At 38.1% G+C, this 21,276-nt stretch overlaps 1 long non-coding RNA gene across 1 annotated transcript; it reads right to left on the reverse strand.

Moving 5' to 3' along the window:
- Positions 1-698: 698 nt before the first annotated feature.
- Positions 699-20,521, reverse strand: LOC129146582 (uncharacterized). Its single transcript, XR_008553463.1, has 3 exons — positions 20,402-20,521; positions 4,481-4,598; positions 699-1,453 (listed from the first exon to the last, which is right to left on the reverse strand). It is a non-coding gene; the product is annotated as an uncharacterized LOC129146582 (long non-coding RNA).
- Positions 20,522-21,276: the final 755 nt, after the last annotated feature.

The following is a 21,276-nucleotide window of genomic DNA, read 5'->3' on the forward strand; positions in this document are numbered from 1 at the left end:
AAATCATCCAGATGTGAAAGCCAAGGCACCTTCTCCCCTACCCTCGACTCCCCTTCTCTCTCTGTCCTTCCCAAACCCACAACCAAAAGTTAATATCCAGAGGAGGCCAGATCCCCTCGAACTTACCTCGTGTTCACCACTGAACCTTGTTCCTCATGGTTCTCCACGGAGCAATAGCCCTCCACAGTCTTAGTCAACAATGCTGATGCTTTGTCACAGAACCTGAGTCATCAACCCACATTCCCCTTCCTCAAGGAAGTATGGGTTTTCATTGTTTTCCTCCAAACCCTAGGTTTCCCTTTCTTGGGGAGATGGGAGGAAGAAGAGAGGAGGAAGACCTAGTCAACCAAAAACAGCTCCCTAACTAACAACAAACCTCAGGAAGGAGAGGTTCAGCCAGGGCCTTTCTTTGGTTTCCACTCTCTGTGGAGGTCCAGGCCTCCTAATGCAAATAATCTACCTACTCCCTAGAAATCTACTTTGTATACCTGGGCCTTAGGGAGGGGCAGCTGGAATGGAAAAAACATTCTGGAGTGTCTCACTCCTACCTACATTTGCATAACTGAAAGTCCCACTCAGGTAACTCTTTACAGTCCAAAGATTTGTTTCTCTTCCCTAAAAAAAAAAAAAAAAAAACCACATACACACAATATTTCCATTAAATTAATGCAAATAAAAAAAATTTAATTTTCATTTGAATGTTCACAAATCTAATCTTAATCTGGGACTTTGGTACTACAGTCAACATAAGGTAAAAATCTCATACAGTAAAATTCATCCTTGAAAATTACCCAAATTGCCTATGTATGTGTAGTGTTTGGTCTCTATAACCTTGTATAATAAAATGTACATTTTAATGATCTGCAACATGGGGGTCATCACAAAGTAAATTTTTCACATGATTCACCTCTTATAGCACTTCAGAAAATTTATGAAGATTAAAACTTTTTGGCTTTTCCATTTCATCATCTTCTTAAGACAGGTCCAGGAATCACTTTCTTTGTTACAGTTTCTGAAGCTCTCAGTTAAATATTTACTTTATTCCTCCAGGATGGTGAAGAAGCTAGCACACCAGCTCCTCCTTGGCACATTATTTCCACTGGTTTTCCAAAATGCAAGTCTCTTTAAAATCTCTTTTAAATCTCTTTTAAATCCATGGCCCACAGTCTCATGGAGTAGATAGGCCTGCCAGCACCCACACTATTTACCTTGTTGTCTTGTAATAGGGTGGTCCCCAGGAAAAGGGGAGGTTCCAGATTCACTGCCCCACACCTCCAAAAGAGGGTGGAGCTGAGCAGGGAGGAGAAGAAGCTGGAGAGGAAACTGGAGAAGGAAGGAAGCAGGATGGAGAGCAAGAAGGAGACCTGGAGAAGGCACATGGAGCAGAGAGACATGTGAAGAAACTGAGCTTGCTTCTTGGTCCTGGACCGGTTGAAACAGATGGGTGAGAGACCTGTGGGGAGGTTAACAATGGCAGCTTTTAGCTTCATTTTGATTTTCCTCTTTTCCTCCCAGACTTGTCTGGCTGTTTCTGATCCTTTTTTATCGGTCCCCACCAGAAGGTGCTTTAGACTTGTGGCAGGCTTTTGGGCCTAGCCCTGGGCCAATCCTGTTTGGGTGGACTTATGCCCACAAGGAGATGGGTAACTTTGGGTGCTTGATTTAGAAACTATATTCTTTGGGGCCTCCCTGGTGGCTCAAGACTTAAAGACACAGTGCTATCAAGCTATCGCCAGCCACTGCAGCATGAGTTCTCCCAATCTGCCAGGGAGCTAATCCACAGGAGACTTCTCCTGTCTCCCCGCTGCTCCCCTCAGCTGTGTATTTCAGTCAGTCTGCCTGTTCTGCCCCCCAATCTGTCTCTGGTGAATACTCTCAGGGCCCCCCCCCACCGCACCTCTGGCTTACACCCCAGTTCTTGTATGCATAAATAAATAAATCTTTAAAAAAGAAAAAAAGAAACTATACTCTTTGTCTTTTCTATATTGGTTTTTGTTTGCTTTTTGTGGGACCCTCCCCTGCGGCCAGGGAATGAACCCGCGCTGCAGAGGCTGCCTGCAGGCAGCCTCGCAGCCCAGCACTCAACCCCTGCACCACCAGGGGAGGCCCTGTCTTTTCTATATTGTTTACTAATTGTATTAAAGTCCCTTTCCATTAAAGGTCTTATATGTTTTGTCTTGATATGGCGGATGGCAGAACCTATTCAGAGCAGGCAGGTTTGAGGGTTCAGGGGTGCCCCTCTCCCTGCCCTGTAACAGTCTCTCTCCAGAGCTTGTTGAGTTTAATTCTCAGAAGTACAGATTATGCAATACAACAGGCTAACATACTTTTTACAATTCAAAAAAATGTTTAAACTAAGGATATGCAAAACAGATAAATAAAATAGGGTATCTATCTTGTTTTGATCTTGATTTCCCTGCTTACAAACCTTCAGGCTATTTCAACTACTAAAAATACTCATATTTCTTAATTTGTCTGTTGAAGCACATTGTAGTTGGGCACCATAAAACATTCTTTAGCCATTTATCTTGCGTGCCCTATGATCCCACCAAAGTGTCCTTTTCTCTTTCCCTGATGATAATTTTTCTCCACACTCATGTTATTTCTGTCATCATCATTGTACTCCCATCCTTGATATCCCACCCATCCTTTAAAGTGAAAGCTAAATGTTTACATTTCCAAAGAGCTTTGAATGAACATACCATCCCTATGTGATATCCATGCATCCACAGATGTTTCTATAAGGGCCTACCTTATACTAGGTGCTGTTTGAACACTTTTCAGTAATCCAAAGATAACTATTACTATCATCATTTTAAAGATTAGGGAATTCAAGCACAAAAAGATTAAGAAACTTGTCCAAAATTACACAGTAAATGAGGGAGTCACCTGGCCTTAAACGTTTGCCCCAAAATGATAGTTTTCACCAAATGCATACTTGAACATGTTTTTTATAAAACATAAAGTCATAAAGATTATAATTTCCCTTGGGAAGAGTTCAAATTGAATCTGTGTTCTTGACAGTCTCGTTATCAAATCATGAATATTACAAACATAAAAGAAACTCTAGGAGGAAAGTAGAATTTTAAAATCCTGTGAGATGATGCATGGAGAACAGTCCTTTAAACTCATCAAGTTCCATCTTGTCCTTTACAGATGAGGGAACTGAGATTTAGGTATCTGAGGACAGATTGTATCTTTATCCAAGACTACATAGGTCTAGACCTCTTGCCCAGTCATCCCATCTCAATCATATAAATTACCATGTATATTCCCAAAAAAAGGAGCTCACTGATTTATTCTAACTAATTAGTTTAACTGATTTAATCCTTCTTTCTTCTACTGAACGATGGAAACAACATACCTGAACTATGGAAACAACCCAGTCCCTCCATATTCAATGTTAACTGTGCTTCCAAGTATTCAATTCCCTATTCCTCCTTTTTGAGCTCATCTGCCATTGAAAGTATGGAGAAACTGTTCCTACCTAATAAAAGTGGGGTGCTTGCTCATATATAACCATGTAACAACTACAAGAAAAACTTTTCTTATTTACAGGCACCTCGGGATTAGTGAAATTTCAGACATTTAAGAAGAAAGTCCTGTATGGAAATTTCAAATCACATCATAAACTACTCTGCATGTAGGTCAACCTAGCTCTTCTAGGGAACAGAACATGGGGAAATGCTCAAGAGAAACCAGTGTGAGTAAGGCAGGGGAACAAGCTGAGAAGAGCTGTACCTTTAAGACTTTCAGAGCAGACCACAGAGTAGATCTAGATTAAGTTTGAATTGGTACTCTTTTCTTCCTTTGTGCTTTTTTCCTGCCTAGTTGTTTTGTCCCTTAATCATATTTCCCCTATATGGTAGGTCTTCTCCTTCCTCTGTTCAAAGATACTCCCTCCAAACTGCTTCAGATTATGCTCTAGTTCCCACCTAGCATACAAAGACCTGTAACTTTAGAATTTCTTCTTCTTCACTGGATCAATATACCCATTCCCCAAGTAAATACAAGTTTGACCTTAGGGAAAGTATGCTATTTAAAACATACTTTAAAATTTTATGAGTCAAAATAGCCAAAGCAGTCAGTAACCCAAATAATTCTTTGTTGGAATGAGAAAAGGCACTTTTCATGCTGCTTTGTTTCTGTCAGAAAATTGTACTGATATATCAAATTTGTTAAGGAAACACATTTTTCTTCCATATGTCTGAAAAGCATCCCAATAAACATGTAAATCTGAGTTGTCTGCAAGCTGAGTTGTGCCTATCCCCACTCAGCAGCCATGTTGACACGTTACAGGACAGGAAGAGGGGCACCTCAGAACCCCCAAATGGAGCCTCCTCTTTTCTAGGGACCATCCTGTTACAGATACAGCCTTTCTTTCTTGTTCTCTCTCTCTCTCTCTCTCTCTCTCTCTCTCTCTCTCACACACACACACACACACACACACACACACACACACACACACACACACACACACCCCAGAAGTGGAAAAGTGGAATCAAGAGATTCTTCAGTTAACTGTGTGACTTTGGACACACTTCATAGCTTCCTAAGTCTTTTTCCTCAGCTTTGAATTTGATGTAACAACAGCTGCCCTGCAAAGAAATTGAGAATTAAATGAGATGGCTTATGCAAAATCACTATACGGTAGTCTCAAAGTAAAGGTTAGCTGAATGTGACTTTTCCAGAATATCTAATTAGTAAGACTAATTGGAGAAGATATTCATGGTCACATTGCTCCACATCCTCTTTGAGATCAACCACACAAGTGGGAGAGAAAAGGGGAAGGTTTGAGCAACAAAAGGAAATGATTGTCTTTCCTCAAAATTTCCCTTCTCTGCTTCTACTCTCCCTCCTCTTCTCCTTCTCTACTGAACGGAGGAATCAGCTGCTTTTTTGTCACCTCCACTACCTTTAGGTTATGTCTGGATCATGGCTTTTTAGTTTTTGTTCTACTATACCTGGGAGGTGATTTTCCCTGTGAGAACTGTCTTGTCCTAAATGCAAAATCCCAAAGTCTACCAGAAAATTTAGAATCCCAACTATTTGGATCACTCTCAGTGAATAACCAAATATTTCTGCTCAGACAAAGCCCTAACCCACGTGACCATCCCCAAATACCTGCTTTGCTGTCAATAAATGTAAGTATAGTTATTTATATCACCTGCTTACTACCCATATATCTAAATTACTATGTAGCATAATGATTATGTATATCATTAAATATGTATGAGATGAATGCTGTGGTGCATCTTATTTGTATTTTATTTATTTGTTTAAAGATTTATTTATTTATGCATACAAGAACTGGGGTGTAGGCCAGAGGTGTGGGTGGTGAGAGGATTCAGAGACAGAGTGGGGAATAGAACAGGCAGATCTACTGAAATACATTGCTGAGGGGAGCAACTGGCAAGACAAGAGAGGTCTGCTGTGCCATGTGGGTTAGCTCCCCGGCCAGGGATCAAACTCTTGCTGCAGTGGCTGCAGACAGCTTCATAGTGCTGCCACTTAACCCTCTGCCCCACCAGGGAGGCCCCTTATTTGTATTTAAAAACACTGAATCCTCTTCAAGTATTTTCAGTTGTTGCAGTTTGATTTTTATATAACAGACACCTGCTCATATCTTTGAAATACTGGAAGAAACATTAGTTCTAAAATTGTTAATGGGATTACAGTTGTAATTGGTAATACATTTTCATTTTTAGTAGGAAAAACATATGCAGAAAGAAAAAATGCTAAAGAATAAAAAGGAGACAGGATCATTAAAGTACCTATAAGATTATGGAAGAAGCAATCAAATGTGAAAGCAAAAAATAAAAATGGAAAAATTCCCTATATAGAGTATAATTAGTTCACACTGCAGTAAAATTAAAAGAAATATGCCACAAAACCTAAACAAGCTTTCTTTAATCAGCATACAGACTTCAAGTATAAAGGTCATTTTTTGTATGCAATCAGACTACAGAATTTCATTTAAAATGAGGAAGTCAATTCAGTTCATTCATTCTTTGCATGACAAGAAGTAGAATATTTCAAGACTGTAAAAGAAAATCTAATTTATAGCTTATCATATATAGCTTATCTTGTTTAAAATATAAATTATATAGTGAGATAAATTATAGTATATTAATGTAGTTCTTATATAATTGACATAACAGGAAAACAATATTTCACACATAAGTCATCTGAATTCAGAATAAACAATGCGTTACTTGGGCCTCCCTGGTGGCGCAGCGGTTGAGCGCTGGGTTGCGAAGCTGCCCACAGCTTCTGCAATGCCAGTTCCATCCCCAGCCGCCGGGGGAGGGTCCCACATGGCGCACAGACCTCTCCTGCCGCCCACTGCTCCCCTCAGCAGTGTGCTTGTCAGTCTGCCTTCTCTGCTCTGCTCCAGTCTGCTCCACTCTGCCTCTGGTGAATTCTCTCACCCTCCTGCACTTCTGACTGTACCCAGTGCTTGTATAAATAAATAAAATAAAATAAAATGCGTTGCTTGACAATTATAATTGTCTAAGCCCTGAGGCTAAAGATATACTTATTCAAATATCTGAAAAGCCAAAATATATTTGTTTCATAAAATCCAAAAAGGACAAATATACTCATGACTGCATTATGTTTGTCAATTTATTTTTTGCTCCGGAAACATTTAAAATAAAAAAAGTAAACCCCACAATTTTATCCTCATTATAATTATGTATTTCTAGTATTAGAGAGATAAACTGTGAGCTACTCTAGTATTATTGGAAGAAACTTAAAAACTGTAGTACAGAAGAATATTAACTTGCATATCTGTAGTATCATCTTCAACCGGAATCCAATAATTTTCCTTGTGCTAGGAGGTTTTATTAATTGGGGTTACAAATCTTCACAGTCAGAGCTAGTGCTAATTGTAGCATCAGATCAACTTTCACCTATACTTGTTGCTGTCCCTTCACATCTCTGTGCCTTGGTTTCCTCATCTATAAAGCAGAGACAATATTAGGATGATAATACCTAATACAATTATTCTGAGGATCAAATTAATTAATGTCTGTAAAGTTCTTGGACCAGTTCTTGACACAAAAAAATGAATCAGTAAATGCTGGGTGCCATCATTATCATCATCACCATCATCACTACCATCATCATCATCATCATAACCATCAATGTCATTGTCTCTGTTCTTGTCACCCATAGTCCATTCCACCACACACAAACCAAAGTGATTGCTTGTCTCCATTATAGATGATTGGATCAAGATAATGTGATATATAAATACCATGGAGTATTACATCACCATATGAAAGGATGAAATGCAGTCATTTTCAACAAAATGAAAATTTGAGATATATGTGTAGCAAAGTAAGTCAGTATAATAAAAACAAACACTGGACATTTACACAGCAGAATATTCAATAATGTAAAACACTTTCAAAAACCAGTGGAATATCCATCCATGAACATCTGAGGGTGCTGAGGTTAAGAGGGAGGAGGGTGGGAAAGGGACAGAGATGACAGGGGATGGTGGTGGGGAAAAAAGAAAGTGTATAACTTTAGAAATGTACTTAGAAAAGATGAAAGGTTGAAAACACAGTGAACAAACAATAAAAAAAAGTTACAAGTCTTTATCATATAAAGACTATATAGCCAAAAACCTTTAGTAAAAAAGGGTATTAGAAAAGTATATTAGACAAAACATAATAATGCAACTTATATATTCCTACCTTCAAAAAATATTAATCAGGGGCCTCCCGGGTGGCGCAAAGGGTTAAGACGCAACCTATGAAGCTGTCTGCAGCCACTGCAGCACGAGTTCGATCCCTGGCCAGGGAGCTACCCACATGGCGCAGCAGACCACTCCTGACTCGCCCACTGCTCCCCTCAGCAGCGTATTTCAGTCATTCTGCCTGCTCTGCTCCCCACTCTGTCTCTGGTGAATCCTCTCACCATCCCACACCTCTGGTCTGTATCGCAGTTCTTGTATGCATAAATAAATAAATCTTTAAAAAAATATTAATCAATGTTTTTTAAAAATATGTCCACAAATTCTTTGACATTCCTCCTTTCAAGAAGCAGACCCTAGTTCCCCTCCCTTTGAATGTAGACTAGACTTAGTGACTTGCTTTTAGCAAATAGAATGAAGAGGAAATGATGGTGTACAACTTTAGACACTCTCATAAAAAGATACTGTGACTTTTACCTTCTCCTTTCCCTGCCACCCCCCTGAACACTTTCCAGCTGCTGTGTGTGAGAGCAGCTTTATGTAGGAACCAAGAGAACTGAGGCCTCTGCTCAATGTGAAAGAGCTTGGAAGGAGAACCTCTTGTCAGTCACGCTCCAAGACCACTTCAGCTTCTTAAAGACCTTGAGTCACGAGCCTCCCTGGTGGCGCAAGAAGTTAAGCACCACGCTATGAAGCAATCCGCAGACTCTGCAGCACGAGTTCGATCTCCAGCTGGCCAGGGAGCTACCCACATGGTGCGGCAGACCTCTCCTGACTTGCCCACTGCTCCCCTCAGCAGTGTATTTCAGTCAGTCTGCCTGTTCTGTTCCCTGCTCTGTCTCTGGTGAATCCTTTCACCCCCCCCCTTCCCCGCCCCCCAGCACCTCTGGCCTGTACCCAGCTCTTGTATGAATAAGTAAATATTTTTTTTTTTTTTTTAAAAAAGACCTTGCGGTCTTGGCCCTTCCTGAATTCCTGATCCACAGAAATTTTGAGGTAATTAATGCTTGTTGTTGTAAGTCACTAAGTTTTGGGTAATGTGTTTAACAGAATATATAGCAAATAAAATCACTCACTATGTGTCAGACAATGTCCAGGGCATTGGGACACAATGATATGCAGAACAGAAAAAATCCATGCCTTCATGCACAATTACATTCTAGTGGGACTTATAGAATAATAATAATAAACAAATAAAGTGGGGTAGCAATAAATGCTCTGGAAAAAAAAATGAAGCAGAGAGAATATAGACACTGCCTGGGGATTGGAAAGGGGGTGAATGGTTTCTAGATAGGCTAGAAAACATGGCTTTAAGCAGAGACCTTATGATGTGAAGGAAAGAGTGACATCGTTATGTGGAAGTCTAGTAGTTTTTTGTTTTTGTTTTCTTTGCAGGCTGATGAAATTAGAAATATAAAGATGCAAAAGGGCTTCCCCGGTGGTGCAGTGGTTGAGCGCTGGGTTGCGAAGCTGCCCGTGGCCTCTGCTGCGCCGGTTCGATCCCCAGCTGCTACCCAGCCACCGGAGGAGGGTCCCACATGGCGCGCAGACCTCTCCTCTCCTGCTGCCAGTTGCTCCCCTCAGCAGTATACTTCAGTCCTTCTGCCTGCTCTGCTCCCCACTCCGGCTCTGGTGAATTCTCTCACCCTCCCACGCTTCTGACTGTACCCAGTGCATGTATAAAAACAAGCAAACAAACAAATAAATAAATAAAACATGCCTCTGAAAAAAAAAAAAAAGATGCAAAGGCAGAAAAGAACTTGACATATTCTATGACAACCCAGAAGGTCAGTGTGGCCAGGTTGGTGGAATCAGGGAGACAGTGGTGCAAGGAAAGGTCTGTGAGTAGTCAGTGATCATGCAGCTTCCCTGCCTGAAACCAACAAATGCCAACAACGACGGAAATGAAAATAATCCATGCTCCTTCCCATGGGCCACAAGACCTGCCTCCCTGACCTCATTCCCTACCAGATACCCCTCAATTACTGCATCCTTGTCACACTAGCCTTTGGCTAACATTTATCACTCTCCAAAAATAGCCTGTTCATTTGTTTACATGCTTATTCTGTCTCTTCCTATTAGAGTGTAAACTTCACCAGAGCAACAGACTCTCCCAAAAATCTTGCTGAATGACTGAAAGGAGTGTCTTCTTTTAAGACATTGGCAACAAAATTGGAACCTCACATACTCTACTACTGTTCTTCAGAAAGTAAGGTTGGCAAAGAAGAGCAAATCAACTCCCACATGAAGCTTGAGAGTCTTGAGCCACAGATAACTAGGACTCAGGTAGTTTGAGTGGACACCCACAGGCTTATGGAACTCCAAATGCTAGGGATTTAACATTTAACTGTAAGAATTTTTAACCTCTGAGTCCAAAATAAAGTTGGAAATGTACACATCCATCAGATTCTGATTGCAGATTTTTTTCTTAAAAGGATATTTTTATTATATTCTTAAATAACAACATAATATATGGAAAGTTATTAAAGCTTTCAGACAGAGCAAAATTCAAACCCTGTCGTTTGCTTCCTACGTAACCTTGGGCAAGGTACTTAATCTCTTTAAACCCCAATTACTTCATCTATAACTAAGGAGATAATAATGTCTACCTTATAGAACTGTTGGAAGAATTCAATTAGATGCCAGGATATAAGGAAGAACTAAAAACAAAAACAAACAAAAAAAGAACATCCCAAATCCAAAAACACAGGGGCCTCCCTAGTGGCGCAAGGGGTTAAGACACAACCTATGAAGCTATCTGCAGCCTCTGCAGCATGAGTTCGATCCCCAGTCAGGGAGCTACGCACATGGCACAGCAGACCTCTCCTTATTCGCCTGCTGTTCCCCGCAGCAGTGTATTTCAACAGATCTGCCTGTTCTGCTCCCCACTCTGTCTCTGGTGAATCCTCTCTCTCACATACACACCCCCCCCCCACCTCTGGCCTGCACTCCAGCTCTTGTAGGCATAAAATAAAGTAATTTTTTAAAATTTTTTTTAAAAAAAATATTAGTGCTTCATTTCTGGAAACATTTTAAATAGCAGTTAAACTTAACACCATAGCTGAATTAAATATGCACACAGCTGAATAAAATGGATGATAACTTGAACAATTATGGCTAAGATCACAAAGACAACTAGGTAAAGATGACCAAGTCACAAATGTTACCTGGTGATAGTAATTCTAAAGCTGTCAAGGATTATAAAATCTAAGTGGCATCCTAATTTCAGAAATGTCAAAATATTGAGAATAAATATGCAACTTAAAAGGTTTGGATTAGTAACTGTGGTACCCTCTTCTAATGGCATATGGTCACTTTGCAGGATTTAAAAGAATAAAATAGATTTTTATTACAGAGAAAGATAGCTAAGACAGTGTTTTGAAAGGTTGCTACCTCTGATTGCTATAAAAATAAATAACATTAGTATTTATATATAATTATTAATAGTAACTATTACCAAGATGCAAGATAGTACACATTTTAACTTTGTTTGGTTTGGGTTTATAAAAATAAAATTGTTTTACTCACAAAATATATAATCTGGAAAAAAAGAACCTTTAAAGTCAATGATTATCCACTAGTAAAATTTCTTCATCTGAAAATGTTTTTAAGCAAAAAAAGCTAATTGTACTCAAAGTTCTAGGTGCTTCCCATACATTGTCTTAACTGAGAACAATCAAAAAAGTTGATTAGCCATTTATCACAGAAATTCTAAGGGAAATGCTTACATAGAACAGAATTTTGAGCTCAATCTATATGCTACCTTTTTAATACAGTTATAATTCTCAATGACAAGCAACTATTAAATATCTAAAAGAACTGTAGTACTATATAACTCATCTTAAAATTCCATTTAAGGAAATAGTATGCTGTTATGAAAAATATTAAAGAATCCTGATTCAAGGATTTAAAGAATAGAAAAAATATTTAATTTTTTTTTGGTCACAAAGATTTCAAGAATGAATTAGCTTTCATAGCTGATTCTCTGAAATACTCTATCATATTACTTATATTGCTAATACCACAAATACATGGGCATCCATATGCACACACACACACACACACACACACCCCTGTTCATTCCCACTATTATAACAGTACTTACTTACAGCTGATAATCCAAATCATGTGGGCACAAAACTGAGCAAATTAGGAAGTATTGCTTTTCCTGTATTTGCAAAACAAACCCAGTATTTTAAAAGCACAGGCTAATATTGTTTCATCTTTTGAAATGAGGAAACAGATGACAAACTTAAGGGAATTCTAGACTGGATATTTATATCATAGTTGTTGTGCTTCTCTTCAAAACAAGCCTTTTCTAAAGAAGAATTATGACTAATTAGTGTGTGTACATGAGTATATGCAGGAAATTTGATAAAAATCCAACAAATTAGGGAACAGTACAGAAAGCTCTCTTGGGGGTTATGTTCCTTGCAAGTAGATAAACATCTCCCTAAAGAGTAATGTTCTTTTAAAAAGTTCTCCAGGGCCTCCCTTGTGGTGCAAGGGGTTAAGCACAGCACTATGAAGCTATCCACAGCCTCTGCAGCATGAGTTCGATTCCCCCACCAGGCAGGGAGCTACCCACATGGCATAGCAGACCTCTCCTTTTTCACCCACTGCTCCTCTCAGCAATGTATTTCAGTCAGTCTGCCTGCTCTGTTCCTGGCTCTGTATCTGGTGAATCCTCTCACCTCCCACAACTCTGACCTGTTCCCAGTTCTTGTACACATAAATAAATAAAATCTTTTAAAAAAAAAGCTATTATCATTTATCTCACCCCAAGAAATGTGTTCCTTTAATCTGTAGTATAGAAAGCACCTCTCCAAATTTTAAAATTATAAAGTACATTTTAAGTCAGTATTTAATATAGAATAAATTCGATTTTAACATACATTTATTTCATAAGTTCATCCACATTTATATTCACTTTCAACAAGTCAATCAAAGGGAATAATAAAGTAATTGTAAAGAATGTGAAAAAACAGAATTTGGGATTTACAATCATTTGTCTTATATATGCCTCTGCCTCTAATTAATTTTCGTTTTTTTTTTTTGTTATATAGCATCACAATACTCCTCATTACACAAATACATAATTGTAAAGAGTAATAGGGGGCCTCCCTGGTAGCACAAAGTTAAGGTTAAGATGCAACCTATGAAGCTATCTGCAGCCAGTGCAGCGTGAGTTCGATCCCCGGCCAGGGAGCTGACCCACATGGAACAGCAGACTCTCCTGACTCACCCGCTGCTCCCCTCAGCAGTGTATTTCAGTCAATCTGCCTGTTCTGTTCCCCACTCTGTCTCTGGTGAAACCTCTCACCCCCAACAACTCTGGCTGGTACCCCAGTTCATGTATACATAAATATTTTTTTTAAATAGAGTAATAGGTTTGTTTTTCTTTTAAACAGTGTGCCTTGGATGTCTTAAACTCATTCAGAAAAGCAAAGATTTATCATGTTTCAAAAATATATCACTAATAATATCCAGTTATAGAAGTATTATAGAAGTCAGATGAAAAACATCCAAAACTTGGGCATCCCCGGTGGCACAGCGGTTGAGCGCTGGGTTGCAAAGCTGCCCACAGCCTCTGCAGCGCCGGTTCCATCCCCAGCCCCTGGACGAGGGTCCCACATGGCGTGTAGACCTCTCCTGCTGCCCGCTGCTCCCCTTAGCAATGTACTTTATCACTCTGTTTGTTCTGCTCTCCGCTCTGGCTCTGGTGAATTCTCTCACCCTCCCATGCCTCTGACTGTACCCAGTACTTGTATAAATAAATAAACAAATCTTTTTTTAAAAAATTTAAAAAAAAAAAAGAAAAACATCCAAAACTCACAATGATCTTGGAATCTATCTATAATAGGATATCATGAAATCACAAATGATGCTCTACATTACAAATTAATTTTTATCAAAAGCAAATGAAAAACCAAGAATCAATGTCAGAAAGCAAAAAGCAAATCATCAGAATGAAAGAGTAACATATTGGCGAATAAGTCATACTTCTTTTGGCAAGGAAAAATTGTAAATTTTGCAAAATAATACTTGTGTCTTATTAGTTGACAGTAGAAATTTAACTCAGATGGAATTCTGTGTTCTTCATGCTTGATATAATGCATATTGTATTACCCATGGAGTTTCACTGCTCAGTCTATCAAGAGAAAACATGCTGGAATACAGTCAGTTGATAGCATTCAACAGCAGTACCTTTGAGATCTGTCAAGTATCTAAACTCAGGGCACATTCTCACTGGACAACTTGTAGCCAATGGCTGAGCATGGCTTGGGACCTGGGGCCTGGCCATTTCTGCTCAACAGAACTCTCCTGGTAATATTTGCTTTGCAGCTCTGCTTTGAAAGGGCCAAGACTTTCTCCAAGCAGTAACATAGCCTGAAGCACTTGCTATTCAATTCTCATTCCTACCTCATTTCCTCCCAGAGGTGTCAGACCACCACAAACTGACATCCATTTTCCCTCCCCTTTATCTTTCACAATTTTAGCCCTTAATAAATCTCTAGTACTTTTAATAGTATCATGATGTCTGCTTCCCAGAGGACATGAATAGGAATATTAAAAATGTACTCATTATCTTTATATTTTTTAAAGATTTATTTTTATTTATTTATGCATATAAGAACTGGAGTCCAGGCCAGAGGTGCAGGGAGGGGGTGGGAGACTCCACCAGAGACAGAGTGGGGAGCAGAATAGGTGGATCTGGGGATCAAACTCATGCTGTAGTGGCTGGCGATAGCTTGATAGTGCTAAGATTTGACACCTGCACCACCAGGGAGGCCCCCTATAATAACATTTTTATTCACTGATATCAAACACATAATTTTTTTTTTTTTTTGCCTTCGTGCCCATTTATTTAGCCTATATACAGACTTACGGTTTACAAAGGACTTTCACATATATTATGGGTCTAACAAATACTACATTTCACAGGTGAGAAAATTAAGATGCTCAAGGGCAGAGAGAGTAAACAAGATTTCAACCAAAGGCCTTAATCTGGATTCTGTGCTACTAACTCCTGAGCCCTCTTTTACAGCATGTTATTACCAGAAATAGCTGGGGAACATCTTCAATGAATTGTGAATATAAGAACAATGTGTAAGATGTATATAAGGGTAGAAGTGAGAGGCAACCTCACTTCATGCTCTCTTTGGAGTTAATTAAGGAAGGATTGTCAAACACATAATCTTCATTCATTTCTTTTTAATGTTCTTGTTTGGCCCTAGCCAATAATGGGGCTGATACAGCTACAGTCATACATTTGTTCCCTTTTTGTCACGTAACTTATTAAAAGGATGCTACCTATAAGCAGTTGAGACATCATTTCCCAAACAATCAATTCCATCTTAGCATTACTCTGTAATTCTTTTCTTGGCAAAGAATACCTAAGACACTACACCATTTTCACCCATAAAAGCAATAAAGCTGAGACATCCAATGAGCAAAAAGCTTCTTCCCATTTGAGATAACAGCCTAATTTGTTGAAACAAGCTCTTACTGAAAATTCAAAATGTTTCTTACTGTTTTTTAAATGTTGAAAAACTTTGCAAAAATGACTTTCATTTGTTGGTTATGAATTCCACATTCTAAAGTTGTCAAATATTTAAGATCTAACTCAAAAGCAGAATGTGAAAATCAGCAGTAATTAAACCAATTTAGTAAACATTTATCAGGACTGTTTACCAAGCCTCCTCTTAAAATGAAGCTTCTAGCTCTTATCAAACCATAAATTTTCAGACATTGAGGCATTCCTATAAGATCTAACTGCCAACCACGCGCATGATAACTACAGTACAAACCTCCCAGAAAATGGCCTCAGAGAGCTTTAAAAGGACGAGAAAGGAAAAATGACATCATCCTCTTTCTTGTACTCTACTAAAAACTCAGAGATAAGTTTTATTTGAGTTTGTTTTCCTGACTGTTGAAAATAGGCTGGTTGCAACAGAGGTGTCAGATTGCTTCTCTCTTTGTCAACTTCAAGTTCAAATTTAGGAAGTCATTCTGCCATTAGAACATGTTGTGCAAATTAACAATAGAGTTCTGAGCTGCAAATACATTTAACAGATCTAAATTTTGCCCAGGTTGTTCTTTATTCCATCTCATTATAGATGTTTCATAAAAGTAGCTGTCATTTCCATGATTCACTAGGGGTAAAACAACTTATTAGAGTCGACATTTGGAAGAGAATTTTCCAAGAATGACAGTGATCTTGAGTTTCAAAATTTTGAATACTACTAGTAATAGATAGTGCTTTCAGTAAAATACTGAAGGGAAACAACTTTTGATAATCTATTACAATTGTTTTATTAAATGAGGTGATTGTTGTAAGACAATCACCTAAAGTAAGACCCTAAAGTTATAAGACAAGAGACAGATAAGTTTTAATGAGCCCAAAGGGACACTGTTTGGAGAGGGAAAGAGTCAGAAGAATGTGTAGTACCTATAATAGTAGAAAAACTTGGGAGTATGAGATAGTTCTGGAAGCTGTATGAACTCACTGGGGAACTTAAACATGGCAAAGTGTGCTTTTTAAAAACCTAGATGTTTTTGACAAAGGTTGTGGCAATATGCTGTCTTTGTTTTTCAATTTGTGTTGGCCTGATCCTTGGAATCACACTTAAGGATATATACTGTTTTCCCATTTTGTAGGCAATTTGATAAGTAAGAAGATAACATCAAATGGGATTCTAGGGGTGGAGGGAAGCATGAAAGAATTAATGCACCTTCCTGAATTACTTAGGTCTTTAAGACAATCTGACCTTGTTTCCTGTTGTAATTTAAACACAAAGAAAGTTCAAGTAAGTCTAAATGTTTGTAAAGGATCTTCTTCAGTTTGGGCCTCCTATATTTTTTTGAAATTATAATATGTTATGAAGGTTCATAATATGGTACCACCAACTGAACACTAAATGAACTTCCCAACAATATCTTCCTTGGTTTTGAATACCTGTAACTCTGTGGTGAAACTTGGCACTTTAGCTGTATGACAGATACAAGTTTGCCATAAAGATGAATGAAGAAAGGCATATTCATGCTGAGAACTTATTAGTAGGTAGTAAACTAGTTTGTTGTTCAAATCTGAAAGAATTTTAATTAAGTGCTTACCATTTAATTGGATTTTCTCTAATTAGATTATTAGTGTCATCATTTATAAAGCAATTAAGCATTTCAAACAATTGTAAATATTTCATATAATCAAAATAGCTGTATATGAATGAATCTCCAAGTCCTCAGGTGAAAAAGTGCTCAAAGTCACTTCCATTTTACAAAAGGTCCTGTTAGTATCATTACTTATTCTTCAAAGTCTAGTGCAGAGTTAACTCCCGTATAAAATACTTTCCCAGAACTTTAATTGCAAAGATTTTGCCCTTTTCTGAATTCCTTTTGAACATAGAGATGTTATCACTTAGCTTAATTATCTTAGTGCAAACTGATTTGCTTAAAATTTCAAACTCTGGAAACCGGAACATTTCCTTGTGGCTCAAAGTTTAACACAACGTTGGGCACTGTTGCCTAAGATTTACTTTATGTTAGGGAAACAGTGCTAAGAATTATACAGTATGATCTTCACAATCACTCCATGTGGACAGATCTCACTCCCCCCTTTTTAGAACTAAGTAAACTGAGGTACAGAAAGTTGAAATCACAATGCAGTGTGCAAATATTAAAGGCGGGGGTTGAAACAAAATTTTTGGAAGCCAGAGCAAAATCTCTTAACTACAGTGCTATAGGTATATAAATACTGGCAGAATGGAAAGAAACATTCATTATTTCATTGATTATTCTGAATGAAAATTATGTTTACTCAAACTAGAAACCTTTAAAGAATTGGATCTTTACATAGTAAGGAAAACAAATAAAAGTACTCTCTAAATCATTCCATGAAATTTTATTAAAGAGAAAATGAACATTTAAAACTATGCCTTAATACGTCTTTTAAAATGGGTACTTATTACTATTAGTAGAAGTTAAAAGTCAAATTTGAACTCTCCTGAATATTTTTTGTGAGAAAGCACTACCAAGTGAGAAAGAACTCTTGTCCAAATACTATAAAATTAAATGCCTAAACAGATCTTTGTTCCCAGAGTGTTAGTGAAAACTTAAGGTGAAATTACAATTCCATGTATGTAGTTGTACTGAGGCTATGGGTAGAAAGGGTAAAAAAGCACAGCCTAATATTGCATATTTCCAGAAGTTTGTTTCTGCAACACATTTTGGTCATGTTCTATTTTTATATGCGTCTCAGGGAATCAGGACTGGGAAACATGTCTCTAAGGACACATGTCAGAGTAAGTTTTCTTAAAGTCAACAACTATAATCTTTTGTGAACCAACAGCTATATCTAGGGACTTTGGACATGGCAAAAGAGGCCTGAAACGTAGTTCTGTGTCTTTTTTTTTTTTTTTTAAATACAGAAACTTAATTATTTCCCAACTCAAGCTCTCTTTTTCTTCGGGGTCTCCCATGTGTGAGAGTTTCCCTAAGAGTAAATATTTGTTGCTATGTTTATTCATGTTGACTAAAATGTCAGTTCATATGGCAGTCATTACAGGACAGTGACAAAATGGGGCCAGCAATGAAGTCCTGTAATGGATTAAAGTGCTGATTTTAAGTAGCATGGAGGGTCATCTAAAATTTAAATATACATAGCACGTGACTTAAAACACTTTAGAGCACAAATTTCACTAAATATGTTAAAGAAACCTTCAGTGACCCTAGCTACCTAATATTTGAAATTTTTAACACTCCTTTTCAGAAAGAAAAAAAAAGGTAATCGCATAACTTTGTGGTTTGATAGAAAACATTGTTATATGGTTTTTAAATCCCTCCTTTCTCTTTTCTTCCCCTTTTCTTTATTTACATTGACAGTGTCTGCTCAGCAAAGCTGATGACAACTTAAATTCTAGTCTAGCATTAATATAAAGTTGAGTGTAAAATCCTTCCCTCAAACAATTATTAAATTCTTATGGACTTGTCAGGAGTTATTGGAAGAGTTTAGGCTTTTATTTTAAAGTATTTGCAACATAAGCCCCTCTTAATAGTGTACTCAATCATTTTTGTTACTTTATTTAATGTTTACTCAATTACTTGACACCACTGGTTATATGAACAGAATACAAGAAAGTTCTGTTGAGTCAAGCAAGTATTTAAAATTTCTCATGCACTTTATGAAGGAAAGGTAAGAAAAAGTAAACAATAGAATTGGTAGTTAAACCTGGTTTTGATAAGGCTGGCTGACTTTCAAAAGAAACTCACTTGGTAGACAGAAGCAATATTGCATTATACAGTTCTATAGTGGGGAGCTAATATGTAAAATTATCCTTTAAAAAATCTTTAAAAATCAGCAGCCTGGGTGCCTCAGAGTGCCAGAAATACTGTTTATGACTTGCAGCTCCTTAGTCTCAGTCATTTCAAGTTAGGTCCTTTTTCTTCAGAAATATAGCTTGACTTCGTTGAATTGTTTTTTATTTTTCTCAAAAGTTTCTGACAATTCATAATTTCTTGGTCAAAATTAACCATAGTTAATAGCTTAATGTGTATCTTTACAACTCTTTGTCCATTTATACATACATTAAATAAACATTAAATAAAGTAACAAAAATGATTGAGTACACTATTAAGAGGGGCTTATGTTGCAAATACTTTACTTTTTACTTTTTTTTTCCTTCACATACATTATTTTATTTTTGAAAGATGTATTTATTTATGCATACAAGAACTGGGGTACAGGCCAGAGATGCAGGGAGTGAGAGGATTCACAAGAGACAGAGCGGGGAACAGAATCAGGTGGATTGACTGAAATACACTGCTGAGGGGACCAGCGGGCAAGACAGGAGAGGTCTGCTGTGCCATGTGGGTATCTTCCCAGCCGGCCAGGGATCGAACTCGTGCTGCAGAGGCTGCGGATAGCTTCACAGTTCTTGCTTAACCCCTTGTGACACGAGGGAGGCCCCTTGGCAGGATTCTGACTGCAGTAATGCTATATTCTTGCTACGACGTATTAAGTGGCAAACAATTTTTTCTCATTATTGGTGATATTCATTGTGATCACTTGAAAAAGGTAGTGTCTACCACACTTCACAGTGAAGTTACTCCTTTCTGCTTTGTAACAAACATTTTTTAAAAAATTTTAAAACATGAATTTTATTTTATTATTTTTAATGTATTTCTTTTTAATTGAGGTAATATTTGGATAGTCCCATCAGGTATGTAATAATATTTTGGGGGCCTCCCTGGTGGCACAGCAGTTGAGCGCAGGGCTGCGAAGCTGCCCGCAGCCTTTCCAGTGCCGGTTCCATTCCCGGCCACCAGGAGAGGGTCCCACGTGGCCTGCAGACCTTTCCTGCCGCCCGCTGCTCCCCTTAGCAGTGTACCTCGGTCCTTCTGCCTGTTCTGCTCTCCACTCTGGCTCTAGTGAATTCTCTCACCCTTCCGTGCTTCTGACTGTACCCAGTGCTTGTATAAATAAATCTTAAAAAAAAAAATTTTTGTAAGTGGGTTTTGAAACTATTATTTGTCAAATTCTCAATTTAATCATTTATGTACAACAATATGAACTTTCAGTTTTCATTTTATTCAAAGGTTTATAACCTGTTGCTGTTATTATTTTATTTAGATGCTTAATTTTTCCCTCTTTGTCTAGTAGAAGCCTATTCATGCTACCTTCTGTGCTTTTTGACCTACCTTCCTCATTCTTTGAACACTTCCCAGCTTCCTTACACAATATAGTCCAGCTTCATCTTTCACTTCCTCTGCACCAACCTGCAATCAGACATTTCTTTTAATCTGTAATCAGTCATTTCTTCAAAGAACTCTTGTTTCATTTAGAGGAGAACGGTATTTAGAAGCCATTATTTGGGCATTTTGCTCATTGCTTGTGGGTGTTGCTGTTCCTATGTCCTCTCAGCAGGAAGAACTAGGGAATATATAGATGTGCAATATTGTGATTCATAACAAAAATATATATTTGGCCATTTACATGACCAAAATATATTTCTCCTACATATTTGGTCTTTGCCCACATTTCCTGATTCACATCTCTCAAAACAGTTGGAAATTCCTGTGTGCTGAGAATAATAGAAGTGTCTTTTTAAAATGTATTTAAGTAAATCTTTAAAAAATAAAATAAAATTCATTTAAGTCTGTGCCTTTGCTGACCAGGCTACTTGAAACCAGGAAGAATTGAAGCAGGGAGAGTTGGTGGGCCTGATGCTAGTCTGGCTGTGCCACACAGGCTTGTTGGTGATGGAACACACCCAGACAGTAGTCAATTTCAGGCTTCATTTCTAGCTGGTCAAAATCTTGCCATTATAGGGGGCCTCCCTGGTGACACAGGAGTTGAAGTCTCAGCGCTATGAAGCTGTCGCCCACTGCAACATGAGTTTGATCCCTGTCTAGGGAGTTACTCACATGGTGCAACAGACCTCTCCTGTCTCGCCCGCTGATCCCCTCAGCAGTGTATTTCAGTAGATCCACCTGTTCTGCTCCCTACCCTATCTCTGGAGAATCCTCTCGGCCCCCTCCTCCACCTCTGGCCTACACTCCAGTTCTTATATGCA

This window comes from Talpa occidentalis, unplaced genomic scaffold, assembly GCF_014898055.3.
Source record: "Talpa occidentalis isolate TD23 unplaced genomic scaffold, MPIMG_talOcc4v2.1 talOcc4.3, whole genome shotgun sequence".
Lineage (NCBI taxonomy): Eukaryota > Metazoa > Chordata > Mammalia > Eulipotyphla > Talpidae > Talpa > Talpa occidentalis.